General features: G+C 36.9%; 1 protein-coding gene across 1 annotated transcript in view; it reads left to right on the plus strand.

Moving 5' to 3' along the window:
- ASCC3 (activating signal cointegrator 1 complex subunit 3) overlaps positions 1 to 15,361 on the plus strand; it is a 339,817-nt gene that overhangs the window by 25,344 nt on the left and 299,112 nt on the right. The gene's annotated exons all lie outside the window — the stretch shown is intronic.

The raw sequence follows: 15,361 nt of genomic DNA on the forward strand, positions 1-15,361 counted from the left end.
ATTTCCAGAAAAGTAGTCATAATTATAAGATAGTCTTATTTGTCAAAGAGCTTAGGATTCAGGGATGCAGAAGTAAGCTAATTAGTATAATAAAATTAAATTTGAAGGAGCTATAGGAATCTATTTAGAGTTTTAAACCACTGTCTTTACTGAAATAAGGATAGGGTAAATTTAAATTGTCATACAGCTGAAAGGAAACTTAAAAGCCATGTAGCTTTTACTCAGGCTACTTTCCCAAGATTGAAGAGAGCAAAACAAAACAAATGACTCTTTGGTAAAGCATCTGAGTTTATTCATTGAAATTCATTGTTTCATTCCAGACTCTGATAACTAAAAAGCATACTTTAACACTAGCATACTTCTAACTTCAAATTCAGGTTTTCCCATACAAAAGCCTGAGACTGATAACTGTGGCTCTGCGTGATCTGGCCTTCATCTTTCTCTCTGATCAGGAGTCATCCTTGCTTTTCCTAACTGCTTCACAGACATGCAGCCTCTCTCACTTCCTCAAACCCAACAGATTGGTGCCTGTTTGGAGTTCTTTGTACATGCTCTTCCCTGTGCTGAGAATGTTCTTCTTTCCTAGTCTTAGAGTGGGTAGATCCTTTTTTGTTACTTTTGAAGTTATTCCTTTAATGAGACTCTCATTGATCGTCTAATCTCAAATGATTACCCATTCTTTATCTTGTAACCCTTGGTAACATTTTCTCCACAACATTTATTATTATCTGATATTTTGCTTATTTATTGCCTTTGTTTTGCTCGGAACAGGATCTTATTCTTCTTGTTCAACACACACCATCCCCGGTGCTTAGAATAGTGCTTGGTGTATTTCAGAGTCTTAATGAAAGTTCACTTGACAAATAAATGAAAATTTTTTTCAGGTGATTTCTTGGTAGAAGGAAAATTTAGATTCTTACTTCACCATATGCTGGTTGACAGTTTTCTTCCTTTCACCAATTTTGGAAGGTGTTTCTATTTTATCTCATATACATGAAGAATTTTCATTTATGATCATCAAATCTTTGAATTTATTATTCAGATATTTTGACTTTGCTGTATCATTCAATTATCATTGGTTTGCAATATAGTATGATGTTAAATTTAATGACCTCATAGTTTTATGTTGTGAAAATATAAAATGAATGTCATATATGTTTTTGCAGTGAGATAATGTTTTGAAATTCAAGGATTTTGGCAATACTTGAGTTTGCTTATTAAGTCTGGGAAAAGTAGAGCACACTGATGTGATTTGTGATAGCATTTGACATGCAGTCATACTTTATATTTTAAGAATATTGTGGCAGTTGGGTTCACTGGAAAATAATAGTGAAAATGCAAAGTCTCCAATCTAACTAAATTACCTTGAATAGGATCTTAACCCTTCTGGGCTTCACTGTCTTCATTTGTAAGGTGTTAGAATGATTTTGGCTTGGGGTGTCTGACTCAGATAGTTTTCAAAAACTGTAATGTCATTCCTCTTCTTTAATTTATAAAAATACTTCAGAATACCTAGCAAAGGCAGTATAAAATATTAAGCTAATTCAGCACCATGACTGAATTAATTCTTTATTAAATGATATGAAAGTTAAGATTTTAAAAAAGTTTTCTGTTATTACTTTCTGCAAATATCTCTGACAAGTCAAAAATTATTGTTTTAAAAGCCATTTAAAATATAATAACTTTAAATATATTTATATTATCTATTAAATATAATCCTAGGAGTTTTGCCTGTTAGCAAAACATCTGATTCAAACTCAGGGACTAATCTATTGACTGATGTATTTAAAGAATTGAATATTTTGAGATGTAATATCTCAAAAGTTTAATACTTCTGTGACAGATGAAATCTTGGGGTTGGATTTAGCTGGGTGCTCTTTTTAATGGTTTGTTTAAGTTAAATAACTATTAGCTTTAGTGAAATTAGTAGTTGACTAGTAGTCATCTAGTCTGAATGAAAAATACTGGTGATACTGGAAATTTTATTAAAGCTAGCAGCATTAAGAGGATTAGTCTTATGGAAAAAAAAGTGTGTTTGTTTTCTCTTATATCATTCTTTTAACACAGGTAATTTTTGTGTAATTGTGTTAAAAAGGTGGAGCAAGAGAATAAAGAAAAAGAAAATTATTTGTATTTCAGTTGAGCGTAGTGGTATGAGGTACTTAAGACCATGTATATTGACGAGTCAGAGTAATGGGTATTTCGGCTCGAGGGAACATCTTGTCCAGTCCCATCATTTTGTATGCAAAGAAACAGGGTCCAAAGTTCAGTGAATCCTGTGGTTGAGTTGTGGCACTTCTAGGTTTGGACCCAAAGTTTGACATGGAAACATGATGGAATTCTAGATTCTTTCCTTGTGGTCAGAGGTCAGGTTCTGTCAAGTCTTCTTTACAGCTGTTCTCAAATTGACTCGCTGTACATATTCGCTCTTGCCCTAGTTCAGGCTTTTACTATATTGGGTCTGAACCACTGCAGTAGCCTATTGTCTCAAATGTCCTTTCTTATTCAACTTCTTCACTGTCACTAGACTGATCTTTATAAAAAGCAAAGCTCATTTTAGCCCCAGTTTGGTGGCTCAGCTGGTAAAGCGTCTGCCTGCAATGTGGGAGACCCAGGTCAGGAAGATCCCCTGGAGAAGAAAATGGCAAGCCACTCCAGTACCCTTGCCTGGAAAATTCCATGGACAGAGGAGCCTAGCAGGCTACAGTCCATGGGGTCACAAAGAATCAGACATGACTGAGCGACTTCACTTTCTTTCTTTATTAACTTTTTAAACCAGATTCCTTAGAATGGTAAAAGAAAAACTCCTTTATGAATTGGAATAATTTATCTTCTTGCCATTCTGTCACATGTAACCTTTATTCCTAACATATGTAATATTTACTATAATACTTTGCTGAGCAGTACTCATTGTTTTCTCTCTTTGTAATTATGTGTTAGAATAACTTTCCCCGTTGTCTTCATCTGGTAAAATGCATCTCATCTCTGAAGAAATGGCTTAGGCTTCATCCATGTCTTCTAATGTTGTTATTCCTTTTTAATGTTAGTAGATGGTGTTCCATTAGAATGGCTGTCTCTTCTATACCTTTTTAGGAGTACTTTCTCATTGTTTGATATTTACCTCAGTCCCTTCACTGATGGACTGTGAATGCCTTAATGATACAGGAATTCCAGGAATCACAGTCTTTGTACTCCAGTGCCTAGTGTGGTATGAGGGATATAGTAGATGTTCAATAAGGAAATGAAGTATTGAGAATCCAACTAAAAGTCGACTGTGGTCTTTACTACCTGTGATGCTGATAGTGTCTTTCAACTAATAGCTTTTAAAGAATTTTTGTAATTTTAAAGTACTTTCTTACCTCTCAGATTTACATTTGATATATTCCTGTGTCTTTTTTATAATTTTATTCTCCCTTCAAGAATGTTTTAATAATAAAACTTAGCTTGAGGAAGAAAATACTACAAATTATTTTAAAATAGTGTTTTTGGCCCTTAATATTAATTTATTTAATTACTCATCATAGACATAGCTGTGTCATTAGAAAATTAATTTATCAGGGTCAGTGTAAAAATCAGTTTTATTTTTCTTTATGAGAAGCAAATTTGTAAAAATGCCATTTACAAAAGTACTAAAAGTTATCAGATCCCTGAAGTAAATTTAACAAACGATGAACAGGACTTCTTCATGAAAAACTAAAGTATTATTGAGAGAAATTAAAGATGGCCTAAATCAATAAGGGGATATACAAAAGATGGAAACACTACAATAAAGTTATCATTTTTATCCAAGTTGATCTGCAGATTCAGTGTGATCTAATCAAGATCTAAGCAGGTTTGTGTTTGTGAGTTGTGTGCACATGGAAATTGACAAGATAATCTGAAAGTTAAATGGAAATTAAAGGTGAAGAGCAGCCAAGTCAACCTTGAAAAACAAAGAGGGAGAGCTTACTCTTTGGATATAATAATATTGATTTATTATAAAGATCAGTAATTTAGACAGTGAGGTATTGATCCAAGGATAGACATACAGACCAGATGGAAGAGGGTCCAGAAACTAGCCCATGGATATTAGAATACTTGATTTATCGTGAAGGACTTCAAGTGTGAGCCATGACTGATTGTTCAGTATATGGTGTTGGGTCAACTAGATGTACATATGACAAAAAAATGTACCAATACAAATAATTCAAAGCAACTTATAAAATGAAACTGAAGCTCAGAACAGTAAATCTAAAAGATAATATAGAAGAATATCTTCATGATCTTTGGATATAGAATAATTTTTTAAACAAAAAACAGCTTTCATAAAGGGAGTGATTGGTAAATTGGTAAATAAAATTGATGCATTTTATTCTTTCAGTGTAAAAAGACAGGTTATAGAATGGGAGAATATATCTTCAACATATGACCAAAAAGATATCTTGTGTCTATAATAAGTCCTATAAATCAATAAGAAAAGGACAGATAATTGTGTGTAAATAAAAATGAGCAAGAGTCTTGAACACTTTGCAGAAGATAATGGAATAGCTAATAAATGTAAAAAGGTGCCCAACCTTAATAGTAATCAGGGAGATGCCACTACATACCCATCAGAATGGTTAAAATTAAAAAGACTGACATACCGATTGTTGGTGAGGCTCAAGAATATGAAACTAGAATTTTCATCCACCTCTGTTAGAGTTTACATTGGTATGACTGGATAGGCTCCACTGTGGTTGGACAAGTGAAATTTAAATCTTGATACAAAGTAATATGTACATAAATATCCAATGTAAGTGCCTGTACATGCAGAGACATGTGTGTTCATGGCTACATTATTTGTAATAGCCTTATGATGGAAACAACCCAATTCACTGTAAAGTAGTGGCATAGATAAATCATGATATATAGATTACCTTATAGCAATAATAAACCATAGCTATGTGTAACTTTGTAAACTCATCTTATGAATGTAATGTTGACTTAAAGAAGCCGAACAGAAGAACAGATCATATGATTCTGTTTATATGAAATTGGAAACTAGACATTACTAATATCAGCTTTCCGAATTCAGGACAGTAATGACTGGGTATGAATATGGGAGAAGTTATTGGGGAACTTATAATATTCTGTTTCTGGAAGTAGTTACCCAAGTTATATAGATGTATTCATTTTGTGATAATTCTTTGAGTTGTGTTTGTATTGTATATATCTTATTATATTCAAAAACATAAAAATTATGCTTTTCATATTATCAGTTTCCATGAAATATTTCAGACTGATAAAATTTAAAATGTATATAGCAAATACCTGTGTATTCACCATTCAGCTTAACACTTGACTGTCTTTCCTTCCAGTTTTCTTTAAAAAAAAAAATAAAATCTTACTGACGTGGTCCGAACTGTTTATGTACCTTGCTCAGTCTCTGGTAACTGATATAAATATAATTAAAAATTGGAATTTATCAGTTTCATGCCTATTTATTTTTTTTGACATTTTATATTCATAAATACATGTTTTAGGAATGTATTCAACTCAAATATCAAAACCTACTAAAGTGACAGGGAGCAAGTAGGTTTATTTGTTTTCCTCTGATACCCTCCCTCTGCAGATTTCAGTTTGGTAATGTTAGGGGTTAAGGCTGCTAATGGTTTGTCCTTTTCTTTGTACTTGTTGCCTTTTGTTCACCATGTCTGCTCTACCTCCGGCTATCATATCTTAGCATTAGAGTCTCTGTTAATTTTTTGAGAGTAGATTATTTTGCTAGGTTTTCTGATAATTGAATCATCTCTGCATTCCTGGAATAAACTCTACTTGCTTATAGTTTTATTTTTAGAAATATGGATGACTCTAGTAAGTTGGGCTTCCTTGGTGGCTCAGAGGTTAAAGCATCTGCCTGCAATGTGGGAGACCTGGGTTCAATCCCTGGGTCGGGAACATCCCCTGGAGAAGGAAACGGCAACCCACTCCAGTACTGTTGCCTGGGGAATCCCATGGACGGAGGAGCCTGGTGGGCTACAGTCCACGGGGTCGCAAAGAGTCGGACATGACTGAGCGACTTCACTTTACTTCACTAGTAAGTTAGTATTTTGTTTAAGATATTGCAACTGTATTTTTGTACCATCTTTTTGTTTTATTTTCAGTTTTCATCTTTTCTTTTAGCCTAGATAATTTCAAGTTATCAGTTAATATATGTGGTACAAATTCCGCTCTGTCACTTACTAACGGGTGGCCAGTGTGTGTGTGTGTGTGTGTAGTGCTTAGTTGTTCCGTCATGTTCTCTTTGCAACCTCATGGTCTATGCCCTGCCAGGCTCCTCCGTGCATGGGATTTTGCCAGGCGAAAATACTGGAGCGGGTTGCCATCTCTTCTTCCAGGGGATCTTCCTGACCCAGGGATCAAACCTGCATCTCTGTCTTCTGTACTGGCAAGCACATTCTTTATCCACTGAGCCATAAGAGAGCTAATTAATATCCCTAAATCTGTTTCCTCTTATATAATGTGATGAGAATAGTAATTCTTATGTGTAGTTGTAGTGATGTGAAGATGTACTACAAAGTGCCTTAAAGCCTGGTAAATGATTGTCAGTGAATACTTTTATTATAACCTAGATCTACCAGTAGCCATTGGTAAACAAATAGTGCTCTGAGTGGTTAAATGTTATGATAGATGTATATGCCCAGTGATGTGGTGCCAAAAGGTCAGGAACTTCCTAGGGTAAATCAGGAAGGAATTCTTAAAGAGGGAAACTTGGGACAGAGTTAGATTGTGTTTTGAATGCTAAGGGACAGAGGTGTGTTATATTTATGTCTCTTTCACAAGAGAAATTGCAGCATGAAAGAGCTGAATAACTTAATGAAAATCATAGATGACTTTACAAATGTATAAACAGGCAGTCCAGATTACTTGGCAGTACGGCAAAACAGCTGAAAGTGAAATGGCTGTTGTAGCAATGGCAGGAGTTGGAAATAGGATCAACTCTTCACAATTTGCTTTAGCTTATCAGTATATTCTTCATTTACAAATGATTACGACTCCCTTAAGTATAAGGCAATTTATACTGCCCTCTGGTAGAGGTATTTTTAAGGTTTCCAGTTAATTTTCTGTATAGTATTACCAGGTATAATATTACTAGGTGCCTGATAAATGGATGCAGCACTCAAGTTTATATTTAAAACATTTTTCCCCCTTAGAATTCAAAAACTAAAAAAATGTCAGTTAATTCTCAGTGAGCTATAAGATTTGTTCAAGGACAGAGTTTCTATTTCCTTCAGTTCAGTTGCTCAGTCATGTCCGACTCTTTGCGACCCCATGAATCGCAGCATGCCAGGCCTCTCTGTCCATCACCTCCTCCCGGAGTTCACTCAAACTCATGTCCATCGAGTCAGTGATGCCATCCAGCCATCTCATCCTCTGTCGTCCCCTTCTCCTCCTGCCCCCAATCTCTCCCAGCATCAGAGTCTTTTCCAATGAGTCAACTCTTCACATCAGGTGGCCAAAGTATTGGAGTTTCAGCTTTAGCATCAGTCCTTCCAGTGAACACCCAGGACCGATCTCCTTCAGAATGGACTGGTTGGATCTCCTTGCAGTTCAAGGGACTCTGAAGAGTCTTCTGCAACACCACAGTTCAAAAGCATCAATTCTTCAGTGCTCAGCCTTCTTCACACTCCAACTCTCACATCCATACATGACCACTGGAAAAACCATAGCCTTGACTAGAAGGACCTTAGTTGGCAAAGTAATATCTCTGCTTTTCAATATGCTATCTAGCTTGGTCATAACTTTCCTTCCAAGGAGTAAGCATCTTTTAATTTCATGGCTGCAGTCACTATCTGCAGTGATTTTGGAGCCCCCCCAAAATAAAGTCTGACACTGTTTCCACTGTTTCCCCATCTATTTCCCATGAAGTGATGGGACCAGATGCCATGATCTTAGTTTTCTGGATGTTGCTTAGTGATGTTCAAAATATGGTTTTATTATAAAAAGCTTTTATATAACATCAAAACTTTTATGTTAGCCATTTGGTTGCTTGAGAAGTCAGGTTGTAATTTGATGCAGAATTTTTAGTAGAAATGATAATATAGAGACTTGATGCTGACTTAAAAGTCTGCCATGTAAGATGAGTATTCACATTTTATAATGAGTATATGTAAAATTAAATAGTTGACTTTAAATCATGGGGGCATGTTTTGGTCTATTTTTAATCTCTTGTGTTAGTTACTACTCCCTTTTTTTGTACCAAATATGTTTCTCTATTCATTTTGTTTCATTTAATTATTTGCTCACCCTGAAGGCAGTAATTTCTATATCAATCTAGAAATAATCTTCATATTTAAGCACTTCATTCAAATTAATACATTGAACATTCTTGAATACTTTACCAACTTAACGCAATATTTTGATGAAGTACTTTCATGCACAAGTTATAATTTCTCTAAAATAATGAAACTCATTATTATTACATTCCTTTGGCAATTTAAAATTTGCATCACGTGAATTGTTCAGTTTATTCCCCCAAAACCCATATGGATAGTTGTTTACCTCTATTACATCATAAATTTGTTAAGTTAAATCACTTGTGTTTTTTATATATAATGTTCTTGGAAAGTTGCTGGTACAAGTATTTTCCATATTTATAAAGTAAATTTAATGATAATTATCAGTTAGCTAATTTCTATTCAATATAAAATGTTTATAGCCTCTTTCCTACCTTGCTTGCATTTTTAACAAGTGCGATGAGCTTAAGTTAACTCTGTGATGCAGGGTTGTAATATTTTGGTATTTACAGTTTATCAAGTGTCAGGGGTAAAATGGACATTTAAAGCTTGGCCATAACGTGAAACAAAAAATTTGTAAAATACTTTCTCTTATACATTAAATATTTAACTGGTCAGGGAACTCATTTGTTGACAATTTCTAAATTGAATATTTAGCAATTAACGATGTAAACAGTTGATAGATATTTTTTATTCATTTTCAATTAAAATTTCCTACTCATCCTTTTTAATTATTTAGGTAGGCAGTTTAAAAAGCTGTAAGTTTCAACCTTTTAACTCTTAATATTTTGCATTCAAAAGGAAAATATGTAAGTAAATTGTATCTTGAGGATGATTTAAGATTGTAGTAATCACTAAATTCTAATTTTAAAAATTTGTTCCATAATGTTTACAGTCATCAGTTACTTATATCTTTATACTTTTGCATTTCACATCTCATTTTCTCTCAATGTAACTCAAGCAGGCAGGGAAAGTATTATTAGTTAAAAATATCCTAGTGACCTTTTAAGCATTTTCTTTAAATGTATTGCAATTAAATTGCTAGGTGCATAGAGCCAGTTTTCTGGGTTACAATCCTAGTGTTTTGTGCATAGAAGATTAAAGTGGTAGGTAACTGGTTTCCTTAAAGATTGGGGATCTTAAGTTTCATTCAAACTTTAGTTTATTGATTATTGAGGATATATTTTGTTTCCTGAGACTTTATCTTGAGGACAAAACCAAATTTCCTAAAAGCCTATTCTGCTCAAAGATAGCACAGGCAGAGGTGTAATTGACCGAAGAGTTTCAGCCTAATAATCATTTAAAATATTACATGCTATAAATTGTACTTAAAATATAAAGGGAAATGGGAAAAAAAATGGAAGGTTATTTGTGAACAAGATCCTCATGGTTAATCTAACAAAGTTCCTTCTTTGGATATAGTGTGTAAGAAAACGAGACACAGCTACTTATTACAGATTTCTGCTCTGGAAGTGTACCACGCGCGTTTCCCAGGCATTCCCAGGCCTTTCGATGTGGCCAGTTAACTAGTGTGCTGGTTCAGGTGGCTCCTAGAGAAAGCAGAAAAGCGTTTCCGTTACTGTAGGTTTCCGTTTTAATTGCATTTTGTTGAGAAGGAGGGTGGACCTGCCAGACCTTTGACAAGTCAGACACCTGATTGCGTTCATTCTCTTCAGATCTTTTCTGTGTTTTACAGAGACACCCTTCATTTGTCTGTCACTAAAAGATCGCTGGGGAGGTGGGGGGCGTGGCGGCCTTTACTAGCAAGTTGGGGTGGCACCCTTGTTGCGCCCTCCTTGGGCACACAGTTCTCTGCTCCAATCCTGAGCTGCCTTCTTATCGGGGGTTCTCTAACAGTCAGTCCCCCTGTGGTGATACGTCATCACATGCGGACCGGGCGCAGTGACTCAGGTCTCCGCCCCAGGTTGGAAGACACGCATGTGCAGTCACTTGAATGCGGCTTGATCCACGTCATTATGCGTTAGTGCCGCGGGGAAGTTCCTTAGTTTCAAAATGTGATCGTTTGTTTCTTGGAGAGTCAGTAGTGCTAAGAATGCTGTTTTCAAATACTTCTCAAAAATTGCAGCTCCCAGACTCTTGAATAGCACGGTGCAGAGTTTCAATTTTGGGAAACACCTTTGTGCTGTAGAACCGTGTTCATTCTTAGCAGTCTACCTTAGAGATGCGGTAAAGTAAGACTTCCCTGGTGGCTCAGACGGTAAAGAATCCGCCTGTAGTGCGGGAGATCTGGGTTCTGTCCCTGAGTTGGAAAGATCCTCTGGAGGAGAGCATGGCAACCCACTCCAGTATTCTTTCCTGGAGAACCCCCATGGACAGAAGAGCCTGGTGGGCTACAGTCCATAGGGTCACAAAGCGCAACACACAGCAGGTTATCCAGAAGAATTAGTAATTAGGCAAGGCTATTATTAATAATATGTGTGAAGCACCATTATGAACTAAGTTTAAAAGTATCTGTATGTTACCTAAAAATTGTTATAGATGTACAGAAAGGCTCAAATTAAAAATTTGAAACCTTGAGAAAATTGTTTTTAGATCTTTGTAGATGTTCCTAATGAATCTGCAATTTGTTTTTTCTTCAAAAGTGAACTGATAACCTACTTTTTTTTCCCCCCTCACTTAATATATTGTGGAGATTATTTTATAGCAAGATACATGGAGCACTGCATTATGTTTGGGTTTTGCAGATCGCGCTGGTGGTAAAGAAACCGCCTTCCAATACAGGAGATAATAAGAGACTGGAGAGACAAGGCTGCTAGGCTCTTGATCCCCTGGAGGAGCATGGCAACACACTCCCGTATTCTTGCCTGGAAAATCCCATAGACAGACGAGCTTGGCAGCTACTCCATGTCGCAAAGAGTCAGATGCGGCACACGTTATGTTTAATGTATATAATATATGGCTGTAATGTAATTTAACCAATGACCTAATAATAGCCATTTAAGTTAATTCCACTTTTGGTAGTAAATTGACTATTCTCGCATTCGCTCCCTGGGTTGGAAAGATCCCCTGGAGAAGGAAATGGCAACCCACTCCAGTATTCTTGCCTGGAAAATCCCATGGACAGAGGAGCCTGGTGGGCTACAGTCCACGGGGTAGCAAAGAGTCGGACACGACTGAGTGACTTCAAATGAGAATTGAGATAAATCTGGGCTTCCCTAGTAAGTCCAGTGGTAAAGATTCTGACTGCCAATGCAGGTGACAGGGAAATGGCAGTCCACTCCAGTATTCTTGCCTAGAAAATCCCATGGACAGAGGAGCCTGGCTGGCTGCAGTCCATGGGGTCACAAAAGTGACTTAAAAAAAACAAATGACTAGGAAATAAATCTACTTTCCAGAAGTGTAGTGTAGTAGAAAAAAGTTTATTTAGGAGTTAGAAGACTTCTTTGAATCTTGCTCATTAACTAAATAACTGTTTGATCTCTCCCAAATTTAATCTAAAGTCTCTTGTAGTATCTATAAAATAGAGATAATTTTGTTAAGAAGAATTGAGATAACTTAATTTAAAAGTTATTAGTAAGTTGTGTAAGGAAAATGCCAAGATGCAAAATAATATCTTTACCGAAGGGCACATTTATAATGTTAGGTACAGAAGGAGTTTGCAAATGTGAATTCCATTTTTGGTCAGACTTCTTTAGTCCCAGTCCTGTTGAATTATCTATAGAATTATCACAATCCATAACTTATCCAAAACCTAAGTTCTCCAAACCTCATATATGGACTGAATAACTAAAATGTACACAAATGCTATTTAATTAATTAAAGGTATTATTTAATCTCTAGAAGATATTTGTTATGTATTTTCCTAAGTACTAAAAGAATATGTCAGATGGTGTTTTATGAATTCTTTATAATAATGGAAGATTTTATAGACTTTATACTTGAAGAATTAAATAATGGACTTATATTTTGTGCTTAACTTCACTTCTACACACGTGTAAATATCAGATACAACAGAAAGTACCTAAGCAGGTGGTATAATGTAAAAACAGTAGTCTGGTGTCTTTGAGGCCTGGGTTCAGATAATTCAGCAGTTTCTTTTTCTTCTTTCTTTTTTTTTTTTTAAGGTTTGTAGTCTTTTTTTTTTTTTAAATTATTTATTTGGCTGCACTAGGTTTTAGTTGCATCATGTGGGATCTTTAATTGCTACATGCAAATTCTTAGTTGTGGCATGTGGGATCTAGTTCCCTGACTAGGGATGGAACCCGGGTCCCCTGCATTGGGAGTGGAGTCTTAGCCACAGGCTATCAGGAAAGTCTCCAAAATTTAACGGTTTAAATCTATTGAGACACTTATTTTGGCTAGGTAACAGAGAATAAAACAATGCACACAGTATTTTACTTGCCTTGAGAGAGGCATTTTAGCTGGACTATGAAACATGGGTAGGATTTGAGAAATTAGAGGCCTTGTTCAGTTCAGTTCAGTTCAGTTGCTCAGTCGTGTCCGACTCTTTGCAACCCCATGAACCGCAGCACGCCAGGCCTCCCTGTCCATCACCAACTCCCGGAGTCCACCCAAACCCATGTCCATTGAGTTGGTGATGCCATCCAACCATCTCATCCTCTGTCATCCCCTTCTCCTCCTGTCTTCAGTCTTTCCCAGCATCAGGGTCTCTTCAAATGAGTCAGCTCTTTGCATCAGGTGGCCAAAGTATTGGGGTTTCAGGTTCAACATCAGTCCTTCCAATGAACACCCAGGACTGATTTCCTTTAGGATGGACTGGTTGGATTTCCTTGCAATTCAAGGGACTCGCAAGAGTCTTCTCCAACACCACAGTTTAAAAAGCATCAATTCTTTGGCACTCAGCTTTCTTTATAGTCCAACTCTCATATCCATACATGACCACTGGAAAAACCATAACCTTGACTAGATGGACCTTTGTTGATAAAGTAATATCTCTGCTCTTTAATATGCTGTCTAGGTTGGTCATAACTTTTCTTCCAAGGAGTAAGCGTCTTTAAATTTCATGGCTGCAACCACCATCTGCAGTGATTTTGGAGCCCAGAAAAATAAAGTCAGCCATTGTTTCCACTGTTTCCCCATTTATTTGCCATGAAGTGATGGGACCGGATGCCATGATCTTAGTGTTCTGAATGTTGAGCTTTAAGCCAACTTTTTACTCTCCTCATTCACTTTCATCACGAGGCTCTTTAGTTCTTCTTCACTTTCTGCCATAAGAGTGGTGTCTTCTGCATATCTGAAGTTATTGATATTTCTCCCAGCAATCTTGATTCCAGCTTGTGCTTCCTCCAGCCTAGCATTTCTCATGATGTACTCTGCATAGAAGTTAAATAAGCAGGGTGACAATATACAGCCTTGATGTACTCCTTTTCCTATTTGGAACCAGTCTGTTGTTCCATATCCATTTCTAACCGTTGCTTCCTGACCTGCATACAGGTTTCTCAAGAAGCAGGTCAGGCCTTAGGGAAGATTTAATAAAGGCATGCAAATGGGCATAGAGTAGAACAGGTTACCAAGGTTAAAATCCCTGGTCAGGGAACTAGATCCCACATGCCACAACCAGGAATTTGAATGCAGCAATTAAAGATCACATATGCTGCAGCTAAGACCTAGTACAGCCAAATAAATAATAATAATAAAAATTTTTTAAGGACTTCAAATCTTAAAGAGAAAGAGAGATCACCAAGAGTAACTAAAGAGTCTCTTGATGAGGGAGCAAAAGCTGGCTTAAAACTCAACATTCAAAGTACTAATATCATAGCCTTTGGTCCCATCACTTCATGGCAAATAGATAGGGAAAAAGTAGAAACAGTGACAGATTTTATTTTTGGGGGCTCCAAAATCACTGTGGATGGTAATTTCAGTCACAGAATTAAAAGATGCTTGCTCCTCGGAAGAACTGTGATAAACCTAGCTGTTGTTCAGTTGCTAAGTGGTGTCTGACTCTGCATTCCCATGGACAGCAGTATGCCAGGCTTCCCTGTCCTGTCTCCTGGAGTTTGCTCAAACTCATGTCCATTGAGTTGGTGATGCCATACAATCATCTCATCCTCTCTTGGCCCCTTCTCCTCCTGCCCTCAATCTTTCCCAGAAGCAGGGTCTTTTCCAGTACGTCTGCTCTTCACATCAGGTGGCCAAAGTATTGGAGCTTTAGCGTCAGTCCTTCCAATGAATCTTCAGGATTGACTTCCTTTAGAATTGACTGGTTTGATCTCCTTGCAGTCAAAGGGATTCGCAAGAGTCTTCTTCAGCACCACAGTTTAAAAGCATCAGTTCCTTAGTGCTCAGCCTTCTTTATGGTCCAGCTGTCACATGCGTGTATAACTTCTGGAAAAATCATAATTTTTACTATATGGACCTTTGTCGGCAAAGTGATGTCTCTGCTTTTTAAATACACTGTATAGATTTGTCATAGATTTTCTTCCAAGGAACAAGCATCTTTTAATTTCATGGCTTCAGTCATTGCCCGAAGAAGCAGAGATATCACTAAAAGCAGAGACATCACTTTGCCGACAAAGGTCCGTATCGTTAAAGCTATGGTTTTTCCACTAGTCATGTACACATGTGAGGGTTGGATCATAAAGAATGGTGAGTGCTGGAGAAGACTCTTGAGAGTCCCTTGGACAGCAAGGAGATCAAACCAGTGAATCCTAAAGGAAATAAACCCTGAAATATTCATTGGAAGGACTGATGTACTTTGGCCCCCTGATTCAAAGAGCCGACTCAGCATCATCATTTCTCATTGATGCTGGGCTTTCCCAGCAGGAGGAAGGCAGGAGGAGAAGGGGGCGACAGAGCATGAGATGGTAGGATGGCATCAGCGACTCAACAGACATGAGTTTGAGCAAACTCTGAGAGAGAGTGAAGGACTGGGAACTCTAGCATGCTTCACTCCATGGGATTGGAAAGAGTTGGACACGACTTAGCGACTGAACAACAAGAACAGGACCTGAGTTTTGGATGTTAAGAAATTCTTGTTGGCTAGAGTAGGAAATGTATAGTTGCGAGTAAAGCTGGTAAAACAGAATGGATCAGCATCAGGCATGACTTGAAAATAAAAGTATAGGAGTTTAGGTTGAATAACTGAGTTTTATGGGGCTTCCCAGGTGCGCTAGTGGTAAAGAACA

This window comes from Oryx dammah, unplaced genomic scaffold, assembly GCF_014754425.2.
Source record: "Oryx dammah isolate SB20612 unplaced genomic scaffold, SCBI_Odam_1.1 HiC_scaffold_4, whole genome shotgun sequence".
NCBI classification, from domain to species: Eukaryota; Metazoa; Chordata; class Mammalia; order Artiodactyla; family Bovidae; genus Oryx; species Oryx dammah.